Source organism: Protopterus annectens, chromosome 13.part0 (genome assembly GCF_019279795.1).
Source record: "Protopterus annectens isolate FY-2018-M chromosome 13.part0, PAN1.0, whole genome shotgun sequence".
Classification (NCBI taxonomy): Eukaryota; Metazoa; Chordata; order Ceratodontiformes; family Protopteridae; genus Protopterus; species Protopterus annectens.
Window position 1 is genome coordinate 1,070,833,881 of NC_056747.1, and position 16,235 is coordinate 1,070,850,115.

Below are 16,235 nucleotides of genomic sequence, written 5' to 3' on the forward strand. Positions count from 1 at the left end.
GGCACATTGATGCCTTGTTCATGAAAATCATAGGTAAGATGGGAGACAAGACACATCCTTGGTGAGTTCTATGCCTACTTTTAACTGTAGCTGTAACACTAAGAATGAGTCTTCTTCTTCAAATACACAGCTCCAGAGATATGTGGCAGCAGCAGACCCAGTATCCAGTACAGCTGAAACACCCCCACAAAGTATTCTAGGTTATGACCTCACATGCCATCAACACAACCACAAAACACACAGATCATAATGGCAAATTTGTAAATCCCTTCTAATATCTGCTCAAGAACGAACAATGATCCAATGTTTCATGACCAAGATGGAATTCACACTACCCCTTCTGAAGAGGGGGTTGGCATAATGGTTAAGATATTTGCCTTACAGAAAGAAGTTGCAGGGTTTGATCCTCACATGGGTTAATTGGCTAAGCTTAAAATGCCCCACAAGGGCAATTATCCTAGTACTAATCTATAAACCCATGAAGAGGGTCAGATTTCAGCTGATGTCACCTTTCATGCACCCTCCCAAAGGCCTTCTCAGAGAAGTTAAAAGTATGAGTTCTATTTAACTGGAACATTCTCTCCAACCCCCTTTTCTTTTCTGAGAATGAGACTGTCACTCCAGTTTGACAGTCAAGAGGCACTATTTCTGGCTTCTCTACAACATTCTGCACTGCCAAATACCCACAAACATTCCAAAAACCGATGAAGCATTATCTCTGCAGAAATGCCATGCATGGTCTTGAAAAAAAAAATAATTAGCTCTTTCACTCAAGGAGGCCTACAACTTCCCGATTTATTATCTTACTCGACAGCAGGATCCCTAAGCCAACTAATGCAGGTGAGGAGCTCACCAATACCAGGTTGGCTAATTCCACTGATCTTTATTATTCACACTCTGTTAAAATCAAGGAACACATGATGGCGAGAAAATCTGGGACACAGGTGGGCTTGAAAACTGTATAGGTAGGAGGGTGTCAGGCAGATAGCAAGGCCCTTTCTTTGCGATATGGGACTGACTATGGGACCAGAACCACTATCTGCTGGACAGCAAACCTTCTTTTGGCTTGCCTGCATGTTGTAAGTACTAGAGTGTTACGTACCATGTGCCACTGAGCTTATGTGTAACGGATGTTTCTTTTGAAAGGCTATTGTTCAGGGAAATTTGAGTAATTTCCAAGAATTTCAAAAATGTTTACAGAATCCTAAATGTTCCAGTGCTAAATTTTGGCCGTTCCTACAACTCAAACATAGTTACTATGATAGCAAGATTTCCAAATATACCAGGGGGAAACTAACCCTATTAGGAAAAACTACAAAAAAACTACATCTAAGGGTTGGCTAAAGGAACTGCTCGGAAAGGAACTATTGCTACCATTAAATTAAGAACAAGGAACAAGATAGCTTAGACTCTAATATTAGGTGGGAAACTGGGTGAAGAACATACATTGCATGCCTGGTAACAAAACCTAGGTCAGTGGATAATGTTTGCTGCAACAATAGCAAACCTCCCCTTCTAGGCTATGTAACAGAAGTTGAATGGATAACAACAGATGTTGTAGATGCTAAGTAAATAATGCAGAATATTTTCATATGGCATGGAACTGTCAGAAGACCAATAGAATATTGTTCTGGATCATTGAAATTACTTCAGGGGTGATCAGGAAAAAAATTACCAGGCCTTGAATACCCAGAATTCTGATTACTTCATCAAGAAATTGAATTCTTTAATTTTGATGATGCAGAAAAACAACGTAGTACAATTGCTAGTCTCATGCTGACATTATTCTTGCCAACTGTACTTCAGATCCCTGCAGATTTTGGCTGACTTTTTGGTACTTATGAGCCCAGAGGTTGGTCTCAGTTACAAACTCAAAAAGATTGCACTTCATTTAAGGATTTTTGCAACTTTTTTTACTTGTTTTGGTATAGTATTATGTGTAATTACTAATGTAATTAGAAATGGAATGCAATGCTACATATATACATAACAATGTCTTCTAAAATTATTTATTCTTTTTTCTCGTTATTTTTTTGTTTTCTGTGTATTTGGTCCTATAATTTGTTCAAAGTATTAGTAAAGGAGTTGTTGTAAAAACATTAAAAAGACATGTTTACCATAACACCGCAACAATATTCAGGTAGTTCAACATTTCTGGTGGAATCTCATCCATTCATGTGTCCTAGATCAGATCCAGCCGTAGGCAACCTGGGCAGTTACACAGAGCCCCATGCTGGCACAACATTAAAAAATCTTTCTTTCTTTTTGAGTGTCCGTGTACTGTTATTTTAAAAATTAAAAAAAAAATAAGATTTTCTGTGACCATGTATTGTCAATTTAAGCAGTTTCCTGCTTTTCCTGTGTCCATGTCCTGCTGCTTCCTGCTTCCAGTTAATGAAACAGAAGCAAGCATGGGATGAGAATTCAAAGCAGAAAAAGAAGTAAAACAAACAGCAGGTATTTGGGGTAATTACAGGTGTCTGGAGTTGGAGTTATTACACAGTGTAATAGCAGGAGTTGGCTTTGGTTTGCTAGTGACAGTCTGTGCAGCATTTAACAGCAGGTGTGTAGAGCACTTTGGTTCACCTTAGTTGCACAGCATAATGTCAGGTGTGTGTGTGTGTGTGTGTGTGTGTGTGTGTGTGTGTGTGTGTGTGTGTGTGTGTGTGTGTGTGTGTGTGTGTGTGTGTGTGTGACTGCCAGACCCATACACATTGATGCAAAACCAGTTCTTGTAACTTTTTAAGTGATTTAGAGTAGTCTGCCAGGGAAGACCTAGGCAGGTCAAAAATGAGATGTAGGTATCCTTTAAGTATGTAACCCCCCCCAAAAAAAAAAAAATAACTGTATGCTATATGCAGTAATGTTTCTGATCTGTGTATGACTTGTGGGTTGTTGAACAAAAGCTACTGCTACAGTATTTGTGTTGCCTGTAATTTGTAGTAAGGAATGAAGTAATTCATTAATAGGCCTAGATTGCTTAAGGCAGTCTAAACATGTTGCATTTTAGTAGCATACTTTTGCAGTACCTTCTTTAGAGCCTCCTATAAATGTAATGGGTTTACATTGTCAGGTCATATAGTCTGCATTATTTAGTGATGATCAGAACCATGTGATCTTCATGTAGTCATTGTTGCATATTACTGTGGTACAATCTTCTCTACAAGATTGGATTGTAAAGGATTTCTGCTTTCAGTTAAATGCTGTTAGTCTGACAGTTAGCACGGAGGGCTAAAACTCCAACTTGTTAATGGGCTGCTTCATGTTGCAAAGTGTAGCATCTGAATCTTTCTACCTTAATGTTCCTCCCATTTGACATTGAAGCAAGTCATTAAACCAGGCAGTGCTTTGGAACAATTCAGAATTTGTGCTGGGCTCCTTAGTGATCTCCTAGACTGCATACCCAGAAACCATGAACCTGTTGTCCTTGTTTACCAGACATTTCATATTGTACAGCTGATCTAGTTCAGGAAATGTTTGGGCAGTATCGCAGGTGCACTATTTTTTAATGCAACACAGGCAATTTATTCTTCAAGGACATCAAGCACTGCATTTATTGATGCTGTACTTAGATGTGAAGTTGTTTGCCAGCAGCAGCCTTTGCATTAGTAATCACTGCTCTTTAGTATGGTATTATTCAGATAACTTTTACTTCTGCAGAGATTGTGTATAATGCCTTAGCATATGTTATTAGGTGGTTGATATTCTTGTGCTCTTATAAATACATTTCTGTTTAAACTGTACTACAAGTGTGGATTTTATGGTATGATGCAGTGATCTTTATACAATTTTATGTAGTTCATCTAAAGCTACCAATAAAGTACATGTAATTTATTTCTTCGTTACAGTGGGTGTATGCAGTCAACAAAGTAGTTATAACTGTTGGTGGGGGAGGGGTCTCTCTGTGGATGAAAGTACCTTGCGTTCTTATCTGAACATTTTTAAGCAATCAATAATCCGGCTTTGCAGCACTAGTATGCGTGTGTGTGTGTGCGTGTGTGTGCGTGTGTGCACGTGTGTGTGCGTGTGTGTGTGTGTATGTGTGCGTGTGTGTGCGTGTGTGTGTGCGTGTGTGTGTGTGTGTGTGTCTATGTGTGTGTGTGTGTGTGTGTGTGTGTGTGTGTGTGTTTGTGTGTGTGTGTGTGTACATGCGCACATGCACGTCTGTATGTGAGAGAGTGAGAACTAAGTTGGAATACTTTGGCTACTGTGTGTTTGTGTAAACAAATTTGAAATATATGACACTAGTCATTATTATTGTTAATTTTTAACATCAACATTTGGGAAATGTAATTATAATTGCTGGGTTTGGGGGATGTCTGTGGATGTAAATGTACACATAATCTGCCTAATGGCCAGATGCATTTTCAATGAATGGACATTTCAAGGGAAGATGTTTACTGTTGTTCATACTAAGTCCATTTTCAATGTGAGGCGATTTTGTTTTCATTAGCAAAACACCATCAGTGGCTGTGCTATAAAATTTGGAATACATATTTTAAATCAAATCTGTATAAGCACTGTAAAAGCAAACAAGAAAATAATATAAACACTGATAGGTTTGAACCATGTTTATGGCACCTGGGGAGAGACAGTCAAGTAATGGGACACTGAAATGGTTGCAGGGGGGAGATGAGCCCTGGTCCATTACTCTGCCTAGGGCCCAATTTGATCATGATACTGCTCTATGTGTAGCCATGACACAATGAAACTATTTAAAAATAGCATGACCTTGTCTTTAAAAATGGAACCAATTGTTTCTGGTGCTGCCTTCTCAGAGAAGGGCATGTCCCCAGATTCAGGGGTTTCCCAGATTGTTATTTCCACCTCCAGATGATGCCTACAGTCAAGGTCAATGCTACCTCACCCTTTCTGACAACAGCATGAGCAATGTCCCTCTACCCCTGAGTCACTAGCAGTTTGACAGCACCAACCTGAGACCATACGAAAATAATTTTGCATGGCCTCATCATACTCCTCCTATATTCAAGCCTTTATTCAGCTGACTGCCACAGTTGCTCCCTTTCCACCTTGTTGGTACCAATCAAGCAGATCAAGAGACACCCTATAAGAAATGCATGGAAGGTTTCCTTCTTTGATTTTTATTTATTTATATATCTATTTATTGATTGATTTATTTGTTTGTTTGTTTGTTTTTTGGTAACAGGGAAAATAGGCTAGGCCAATCATCCTTGTATGCTACGAAGGCAAAGCAATGACATATGAGTAAATTTAAGACACACAAATGCACATTTCATTGCATCAAAATAATACAATTCATATACTTCAACATACAATCAAACACTACAAAAATACACCCATTACCACGGCAACAATTAGACATGGTCTTAATTGCCTTATGTAGCATTGCTTCTTAATTTATCAGCAGATTTAGAATAGTGTTCATTCTTAATAGTTAAGCATAATCATTTTCAATAAGAGTAAACCATGCAATTCAGGTTTACACAACTTCTACATAATATGCATATTTTATATTTTCTCAGTAGTGGTTATCTTCCCTGCACACCTCCCATCTGCACAGAATTTGATAGACTGTCCATATCTTTGTCTCATATTTTTGGTTTCTTTCGCATAACATTTACAGTTTTCTGGCAGCTCATTTCAAATAATATTTAATTTAATTCAAAGAAATGCACTGTCTTCTACTTTGGAGCAGTAATAAGCAATATCCATATTTCATTAAGAATGACGTTTTGCCCACATCTCAGTATGTCATGGGATTTAGATGTTGTTGCAGATAGATGCTTAAAATTTGGACTTATTATAACTATTATAAGGAAATGTTACTTAGTTATTAACAATATGTTTTACAAAAGATTACCTCAAGACAATCTGAGGTTATGCCTTCACTTTTCAGAACAATGGTTAGTCCTTATATTGAATCTGGTTCACCTTTCTTATTTATTCAATCAAAAATTTAGAGCCCTTGAAAGGGCTTTGATATTCTGCCTTTGAATGTTAGACTGGCCACCACAATAAATCACTTTATATCTTTACATGATAATTGGGCTGGTGAACGAGCATATGACATGGACATTGACTAAATATAGACCCCATGATCTTGAAGGTCTTTTTTTCTGAAAATATGGGTTCTCCTGATAGAGTACTATAGCTGTTATTGTACATCTAGCATATGCAGGAGATCTTTTAATTTATTTTGGCAGTCTGGACCAAAGACTAGGCGTTGAATAGACTGATTAAGGAATAATGCTGAGAATTCCCTGGCATGAACTATGAATTAACTTTTAGTGACACATTTCTTTATAGAAAGCAATGTGTGGCAGCTTGTACACTGAGGTCTAAAATTCTGCAATCCTTCTCTGTGAGGTTACAGCAACAAGAAAACATGTTTAAAAAGAGAGCTGCTTTTATTTATCTGTTTTATTTCACTTTATTAACTATGAAAGTGAACTGGTCCAAAGTCTGATTTCAGCCAAGACCCAGACTTTAGGGCACTAACAACTTTTTAAAACAACATATACAAAATAGATTACCTTCCAAGTTGCCAACATTTATTTTCCGGTTACATTATAACCAACATTTATAGTTCAGTAACTACTGGTTCACTTTGAAATAAATGCTATATACACAAATCACATTATATTAAAGGATACTAACATTATTTATTTATTTGTTTATTTATTTGTTTGTTTATTTATTTACACTGGTTAGATAGCCATCACTAAATATCATTATAACTGTATATTCCTGAGTATAGTGTGTTTTTTAGTTGGATAGCATAGGTACCAATTCCCAAGATCTAACCTGGCTCCCTATAGCAATTGCCTTATATTGGCTAGTGAGATGTGTTGTCGAGAGCTTTCCAAAAAGTTTTAGCTTGTTAGCTTTTTTGTATTTTACCCAGTAGAGTATTCCCTACTATAAGTACAGTTCTAATGAAGGCTATTTATGCTGTTGCCATGTAATGGAGGTCTTTGTAGCTTTGGAGTGTCTTGACTTCTTAGGTTATACTGGAAACTTCTGACTAGTAGAGTGTTTTTTTAAAGGTGATCAGTAGCTTTCAGTTTATAGCTTGTTGATTTAGTAAAAACATGTGCATTTGTCAAAACTGGCAAGCATTTGATTTTCTGTATGGTATCACAATAGTGTTCCCTCTTATATGATAAATGAACAAAATTGAGTATCTTTTTCATGGTTGTTTGAAGGGTAGGACATTTAGACAGATTAGTGGTATAGAATATTCAAGACAGAATATATGAGAACATGTTTAATGATTGGTGTTTGAGCTTCAATAGTAAACAGGTGGGAGAGTTTCTGGAATACTTTCAATTGCATTAGCACTGTGTCAACCTGCTGTTCTATATGTCTGCCTAAGGATATCTAACATAATTCCTTGATACCTTTGTAGGCTGGTTGAAGGTATTGTTATTCCTTCTGGATTCCTAATATTTACAGGAAGACCTTGTGGTAGTCTCTGCTGAGTTCCTAATGTCATGGCAGTGGATATTTTGGTAGTAGCTGTGAGATTATTCGAAGTCAGCAAAATCCATATCTGGTCAAAATTCTGTTGTGACTATTTAATGCTTTGGCTGTTTTATCTCCTGTTATAAACACAAAATCACCTGCGAACATTGTACAGTTCATATATGTGAGATTGTGAGACAGACTATTGGTTAATAGAGAGGACAGTAGGGGTCCCAGCATGGAGCCTATGTGGCTCCTTTTGCCATACACCCTGTTCCCGAGATAGCATTGTTAATATGTACTACAAAAGTCTTATCACTGAGGACATTTTGGAACCACTTGACTATTTCTTGAGCAAATCCAGTTTTGCTCAGCTGTAGTAGATGGTGCATCATAGATTCAAAGGCATATTTAATATCCAGGAAAATGTCATCTCTGAGTAGTACATTTTCCATATTGCTATAGATTTGATTAGTAAAATTATATACAGCTGTTAATATACTGTAGCTCAGAAAGAATGCATGGTGTTTCTCTGCATGTCATACATTTAAATATATTTCAATATTTGCCTGAATATTAACTTTTCCAGAATTTTAGGTCTAGGGCAGGAATTGGCACAATGCCAGATGAAATGTCTTCAACATAAATTTAAATTCCAGGAAGGAGAGATATGTTTTATTTGAAGCCTTAATTTAAGGGAATCCTTTGCATAGGCATTCAGAAATGGACTTACTACTATCTGCAGAAAAACTGGTTTCTATGCAGAAATGACAGAGATGTAACTAGAAATGTATGCTAACTTACATTAATTCAGATGATTTAAGTAATCCAATGTTCTTAGTATGGGACGATGTAATGGATACACACCCCTTGTGTATCTCAAAGAAACAAATATTTTCCATAGATAGGATTTTGTAATGATCAATCATTTTGCCACCTTTGGGATATTTAGGACTTGTACAAAAGTAATCACTATTAGGTATTGAACTCCTAACCTCAAAATCTGACAAGGTCATTGAGTTGAGCTTAAGATGCAGTACTTTGTAAGTGAATGAAGAAACACTTAAGCAGAGATACGTGTCATAGAGAAAGAAGATATGCCAGCTAAAGAGCCATGTCAGGCATGTTTGTCTTAGCCAGAAGAGGTATAACTACAAGAAAGGTATGTCTGGCTTGGCTTGAGAAGAACTTTTAGGATTAGAAAGAAAAGAGCAAAACTACAAAAGAAGGTTTTAATCCACAAGGATGAGATGGCTTCTATTCTTCCAATATGAGAATCAGTCAGCAAAAGGTCTGGAGCTGGTCGTTAAGATCTGTGGTAGAATCTACTTTTGGCATGCTCCACATACATTTTCCTGAAAAGATTGTAAATCCTTTTTCCATTCTCATGAGTTATTTGCCTGCTGTGAGTGTTTGCTACTTCATTCTTTTACTGTGGGAGGTATAATACAATCTGCTGTATGTTGGGCTGAACTAACCACTGCCAGAACAAAAATCATCTGTTCATAAATTTATAAAAATATGTTCCCTCACATGTCTTCTGATGTACCATTAAACTTGCGCCTGTATTGATCTGAAGGTAACCAAGGAGGAAGTTACCATGAAAAGCATTCTTGTACAGTGCTTTCATTCAATCAGGTTGACGTGCAGAGACATTTCTCATTAAGACCATGCCTTGCATCTGCAGACTGTTCAAGTGGGTTCTACAATATTAATCTGAAGACTATGTTAACAATTGCTGCATTATTGATGGACGAAGAAGGAATGTCCACCTGATTAGGTTTATAGGGTCTGCCCCTATATTCATTCTTTACAGACTATGGAAGAGGGATGGTAGTCTATAGAGAATCTGTATTCTATTAAAAAATGTTTATAAGGGCCACTATGGATATCTCTTGTGAAGCCTTGCACATGGAACTAGGAGGGTGCGTGATGATGTATAACCTGATGTCTTTAGATTGTTTATTGTAATTCACAGTGTTGAGAAACTACGCCATCATATTCTAAATTCCCAAATGTTTCCTTAGGAGAAGAAAGACTTTTAGCTGGATAAGGTCTATGATGACTTCTATAAAAAAGCAATTGTAGTTGCAGATATCTGGGATGACTTTTTGTAGTTTACTGTTATCATCCAGTGATAACCCAGTCACTGGGGATGCACAAGCTGGTGCATCTCTTTGTGCCGGTCCCAGGCCCGGATAAATGGGGAGGGATACATTAGGAAGGGCATCCTGTCTAAAACTTTTGCCAAATGACATATGCGAACAACAGTACAGATTTACATACCAGATTGGTCGAGGCCCAGGTTGACAATGACTGCCACCAGTACTGTTAACCAAAAGAGTGTTGGTGGAAATTGGGCTACTGTTGTTCAAACAAGAAGGAGAAGAAGAGGGGGAAGGCATGCCTGAAGGCAGGAAGAGAGGAGGAAGGTTAGGAGTGTGGTAGTGAGGGTAGGAACTTTAAATATTGACAGCATGACTGGCATAGGGAGAGAGCTAGCTGATATGAAGGAGCTGATATATTGTGCATGCAAGAGACCAGATGGAAGGGGAGTAAGGCCAGGTGTATTGGAGGTGGATTCAAATTGTTCTATCACAGTGTGGATGGGAGGAGAAATAGGGTAGGGGTTATCCTGAAGGAACAGTATGCCAAGAGTGTTTTGAAGGTGAAAATAATGCCAGATACAGTGATGTTTATGAAGCTGGAAAATGATGGTGTGATGATGAATGTTGTTAGTGCATATGCTCAACAACTTGGGTGTGTGATAGATGAAAAAGAAAAATTTGAAGTGAGATAGATGAAGTGGTGGCGAATGTATCCAAGGGTGAGAGAGCAGTGATTGGAGTGGATTTCAGTGGGCATGTTGGTGAAAGGAACAGAGGGGATGAGGAAGTGACGGGTAGATATGGTGTAAGGACAGGAATGCAGAAGGTTAGATGGTAGTGGATTTTGTAAAAAAGATGGACATGGCTGTGGTGAATATGTACTTAAGAAGAGTGGGAAGCATAGGGTGACATACAAGAGTGGAAGAATATGCACACAGGTGGATTATATCCTATGTAGGAGGGCCAGTCTGAAGGAGATTAGAGACTGTATAGTGCTGGCAGGAGAAACTGTAGTTAGGCAGCATAGGATGGTGGTCTGTAGGATGATGCTGGTGATCAATAATAGGAGGAGGAGTGTGAAGGCAGGGCCAAGGGTCAAATGGTGGAAGTTGAAAAAGGGCGATTTTGAGGTGGAGTTCAGGGAATAGTTAAGACAGGCACTGGGTGGCAGTGAAGAGTTACTGAATAGCTGGGTAAGTACAGCAGAGCTGGTAAGGGATACAGCTAGAAAGGTGCTTGGTGTGACATCTGGACAGAGGAAGGAGGACAAGGAGACCTGGTGATGGAATAAGGAAGTACAGGAGAGTATACAGAGAAAGAGGTTGGCGAAGAAGAAGTGGGATTATCAGAGAGATGAAGAAAGTAGACATGAGTATAAGGAGATGAGCTGCATGGCAAAGAGAGAGGTGGTGAAGGCTAAGGATAAGGCGTATGAAGAGTTGTATGAAAGGTTGGACACTAAGAAGGGAGAAAAGGACCTGTACCGATTGGCTAGACAGAGGGACCGAGCTAGGAAAGATGTGCAGCAGGTAAAGGTGATAAAGGATAATGAGGGAAACATACTCACAAGCAAGGAGAGTGTGTTGAGCAGATGGAAAGAGTACTTTGAGGGGCTGATGAATGAAGAGAATGAGAGGCAAAGAAGGTTGGATGATGTGGGGATAGTCAGGAAGTGCAACGGATTAGCAAGGAGTAAGTAAGGACAGCTATAAAGAGGATGAAGAACAGAAAGACTGTTCGTCCAGATGACTTACCTGTTGAAGCATGGAGGTGTTTAGGAGAGATGGCAATGGAGTTTCTAACCAGATTGTTTAATGAAATCTTGGAAAGTGAGAGGATGCCGGAGGAGTGGAGAAGATGTGTTTTGGTACTGAATTTAAGAATAAATTTGATGTGCAGAGCTGTAGTAACTACAGAGGGATAAAATTGATCAGTCACAGCATGAAGTTATGGGAAAGAGTAGTGGAAGCTAGGTTAAGAAGGGAGGTGATGATTAGTGATCAGCAGCATAGTTGCATGCTAGGAAAGAGTTGACAGATGTGATGTTTGCTCTGAGGCTGTTGATGGAGAAATATAGAGAAGGTCAGAAGGAGTTGCATTGTATCTTTGTGGACTAAGAGTAAGCATATGACAGGGTGCCTAGACAGGAGTTGTGGTATTGTATGAGGAAGTCGGAAGTGGCAGAGAAGTATGTAAGAGTGGTACAGGATATGTACGAGGGTAGTGTGGCAGTAGTGAGGTCTACAGTAGGAGTGATGGATGCATTTAAGATGGAGGTGGGATTACATCAAGGATCAGCTCTGAGCCCTTTCTTATTTGCAATGGTGATGGACAAGTTGACAGACAAGATCAGACAAGAGTCCCTGTGGACTATGATATTTGTAGATGACATTGTTATCTGTAGTGAGAGTAGGAAACAGGTTGAGGAGACCATAGAGAGGTAGAGATATGCTCTAGAAAGGAGAAGAATGAAGGTCAGCAGGACTAAGACTGAATATATGTGTGTGAATGACAGGGAGGACAGAGGAATGGTGAGGATGCAGGGAGTAGAGGTGGCGAAGGTGGATAAGTTTAAATACTTGGGATCAACAGTTCAGAGTAATGGTGAGTGCAGAAGAGAGGTGAAGAAGAGAGTACAGGGAGGGTGGAGAAGAGTGTCATGAGTGATTTGTGACAGACGGGTACCAGTAAGGGTGAAGAGGAAGGTCTACAAGAGGGTAGTGAGGCCAGCTATGTTATATGGGTTAAAGATGGTGGCATTGACAAAAAGACAGGAGTCAGAGATGAAGGTGGCAGAGTTAAAGATGTTAATATTTGTATTGGGTATGACAAGGATGGACAGGATTAGGAATCAGTATATTAGAGGGCCAGCTCAGGTTGGACAGTTTGGAGACAAAGCCAGAGAGGCGAGATTGCATTGGTTTGGACATGTGCTGATATGAGATGTTGGGTATATTTGGAAAAAGATGCTAAGGATGGAGCTGCCAGGTAAGAGAAAAAGAGGAAGGCCTAAGATAAGGTTAATGGATTTGGTGAGAGAGGATATGCAGCTGGTTGGTGTGACAGACCAAAATACGGAGGACAGGAAGAAATGGAAACAGATGATCCATTGTGTCGACCCCTAACAGGAACAGCCAAAAGAAGAAGAAGACTGTGATCATCCAGTGATGACTTCTAGTTTATTGAGATCCCCAAATGATCACATTAAAAATGTCAGTCTGATGTGATACAGCATCAGACAAAATGGACTGGGCAACCACTGTTTAATTATCTATAAAATAAAAGATGCTTCTTTTATTCCGGAGATGTGCAAACATCAGCAAAACATTTGGACAATATTCAGGGTGTGGCAGCTGGCCTAAATGGTGGAGTTTCACATTTAAAATAATGATGAGCAATCTGAAATCGGAAGTATTTCATGTGAGATAGCTTGATCCTTCCTCTTTGTAAGGCAATCATGTTTTCAGCGTTACATCCTGAATTTCTTTGTCTGCAAAAATGAGTCCAGGTCTGGAAAGAATCTGTTATTAGCCTTAGAGTACTATCCTGTTTATGTACCAAAAATAGCTTAGAATAGGAGGTCAAATCTATTTCATTACAAAAAAAAAACATTGCAGTGTCTACTTAAGAAGTGAGCCATTAAATGTATATCTTGTGTCATTCTATGTGATGGGCTGTATAGAATGAACTTACAGTTTCTGCAGAAATTGTATTGTATAATCATGAATTACTGCCGGTACCACCCTCTACTCTGTGGTTATTTTAATTTTCTCAGTTATCATTTTATTTATTTTGCAGATTATCTCCCCATGCAGGACAAGCAAGTCTCCAAGACTGTATATCTGCATGTCACATACACATCAGTAACATTCAGCTTTCTTTGCATCTCAGAAACCTACAATACTGACTGTCCTTTCACTACTTTTCACCCTACTAAATCCTCCTATTTAAATGAAAAAGATTTTACTCATACCATTTGCTGTCCATAACTATAGCCTATTCCTTTCTGCATGTACTAATTTTACACAAGCAATAATGCCCAACAGGGTATGTGTTACTGTGTACATAGCACACACCCAGGAGTTTTCTGAGGCCTAAAGCCACAGGCAGAGGGCCTCTATACCCCTGTAAGGGCATTATTTACATAGTAACAGGCACACACACCCTGGAGGACGTTATTGCATTTAGAGAATTGCAGGAGACTTAAACCTCGACACGGCCATTAATAGGACGTGCTGGAGGGATAGATTCATCACCCAAAGACTCCCTATGCTGTGGAACAAAATCCCGGTACATGTGAGGCAGAGCACCTCGCTGGCCTTGTTCAAGAGAAATCTTGACCAATGGATGGGAGATCGCAGATATACCCCAGGGATTACCTCAGTGTCACTGCTCGACAGAGGCACAGCAAAATAATGGGTATAGTTCCCCATACTAAAGGGGTGGCGTAAGCCACAAAACGATGGGCTAGGCTTGTAAATGCCCTCGGGCAGATAGCCTAGTATGAACCTATGAACCTATGAACCTATAAATTGTTTTGTTTTACTTATTTAGTTTTTTAATTACTATATTATTGTTTTCCTTTTTATATATTTTTGATTTAAACTATTTCCTCTGCCTCATGCTTCAGACTTGCTGTAGTATATGAGAATACCGTTGGAAGAAGTATTTTACATCCAAAATATAAGTTTGGTAAGTATTTAATGTCTACACACACACATACACTCTATCTCACACATGTTCACAGGTTCATAGGTTCATAGGTTGGTACTAGGCTATCGACCCTAGGGCTTATACAAGCCTAGCCATGACAATTCCCTGGTTGTTTATACCCACAGTGTTTACTTCCCTGGACCCCTGTCTATTAGGGTGACTGATGTGATTCCTGGGGTGAATTTCCTATCTCCAATCCAATTGTCAAGGTTCCTTTTGAAGAGGGCCAAAGAGGTGCTCTGCTTGACATGTATGGGTAGTCTATTCCAGTGTATCTTTAAAAACACATGATTAAACTCATTTAATAATGTCAGCCATTAAAATGTTCTTATGTCCATAACTTTTAACTGTCTAGATTTTTAAGAATGTCCAGATTTTTACCTAATTATTTTTTTGGTTGATTACTCATAAAATTTGTGGTTTGCTGGCAAATCATCAAGGCTGAAGTCACTAAATAATGACATAAATTTGAGTTTCAGACTTTATTTCATTCATGTATGCTAAAACAATCCTTTTATTCTAGTAACTTTCTAATTTTATATCAGCAATATTTAAAATCGCTTCCTATTTTTGAGCCTGTGTCCTCCATTATTTTAGGCTTTCTCCAGATTTCTTGAGCTAAGAGGTTGAGTGGTATGTACATCTCTTAATTTTAAATTTTGCTACCGCTGCTCAATCCATTTCTGTCTGTCCTCTTCTCTCTCTGTCACACACACACACACACACACACACACACACACACACACACACACACACACACACACACATACTTCTGCTTTCATGGATGCAAGTATGCATACACTCACACATGCAAAAACAAAAACAAACATACACACACACTTTTCTTTTTTTTTTTATTAATGTATCTTTTATTGATCTCACTCACATTCATGGATGCATATTCTGTCACATACAATCACACACACACACACACACACACACACACACACACACACACACACACACACACACACACTTTTTTTTTAATTTTCTGTTTGTTTTGCTTTTACACTCCCTAAACAACAAAAGCACTGCTAAGTGACGATAAATAATGGTGGCTATTCGCTTCATTACAGTACTATGATGCCCTGATGTGGCAGACTCATTTTTCAGCAGGTATTTTCCAATCAGGGTTTAATGTATGGTTTGCTCTTTCCCTGATATTCATCAACTAACAGATGGGGGTAGAGAGCCCCATCATCCACTATTCTAGCACCACTGCATCCCCTTTTTTTCCAGTTCCCTTCCATCTCTTGTGCAAACCTCTCCTACAGCCATCTGCCACTTTCCAAATAGCCATTTCTTGCATCATCCACACTCTTCTAACTAGAAAAGCAGCTACTTTCCCCAAATTTCTACACGTCTTTACATCTACAAGTCTAATTTCTATTTTGCTTCTTACAGCAGCCAATTGAATCTCCTATTCCATTGCTCTGTTCCCTCTTCAGTTCCAAATAGACAGAATTCCCAGCTAACATCAATCTGCTTTCTGCATATTCTGCCTAAATTTCTGATGCTTTCTCTCACAGTTTCATCACTGCTGGATAAAACAACAAAATATATAGCTGTTCTTCTCCCACTTCCCTGCATCTCCAACTACTGTCGTTAAGGCATCATCCTATTCTACTTACCTTCACTGATGCCTGTATCACCTATGCAACGAGTCCCAGTAGAATTCCCCAACTAGGCCACAACAACTTTCTCTCTTTACTGCTTGCCAAGTCTCATCCCAAAAGTCATCCCTCATCCACCTCTCATTCTTCTTTCCCCAATACTTCCTTAACTTGGCCAAAGCTCTTCCTATCCCACCTTTTCCTAGACATCTGTAGGTCACCCCCGTCTTTCATACAATGTCACCCTTTTTTCTCCGTAGTGCAGTTTTTTGGCATCCAAGTTCAGTTCCCACCCACAGCATTCTCTTTACCACTCCCATTATTTTTCCATAATCCAATTATTCTCTCCCTTTAA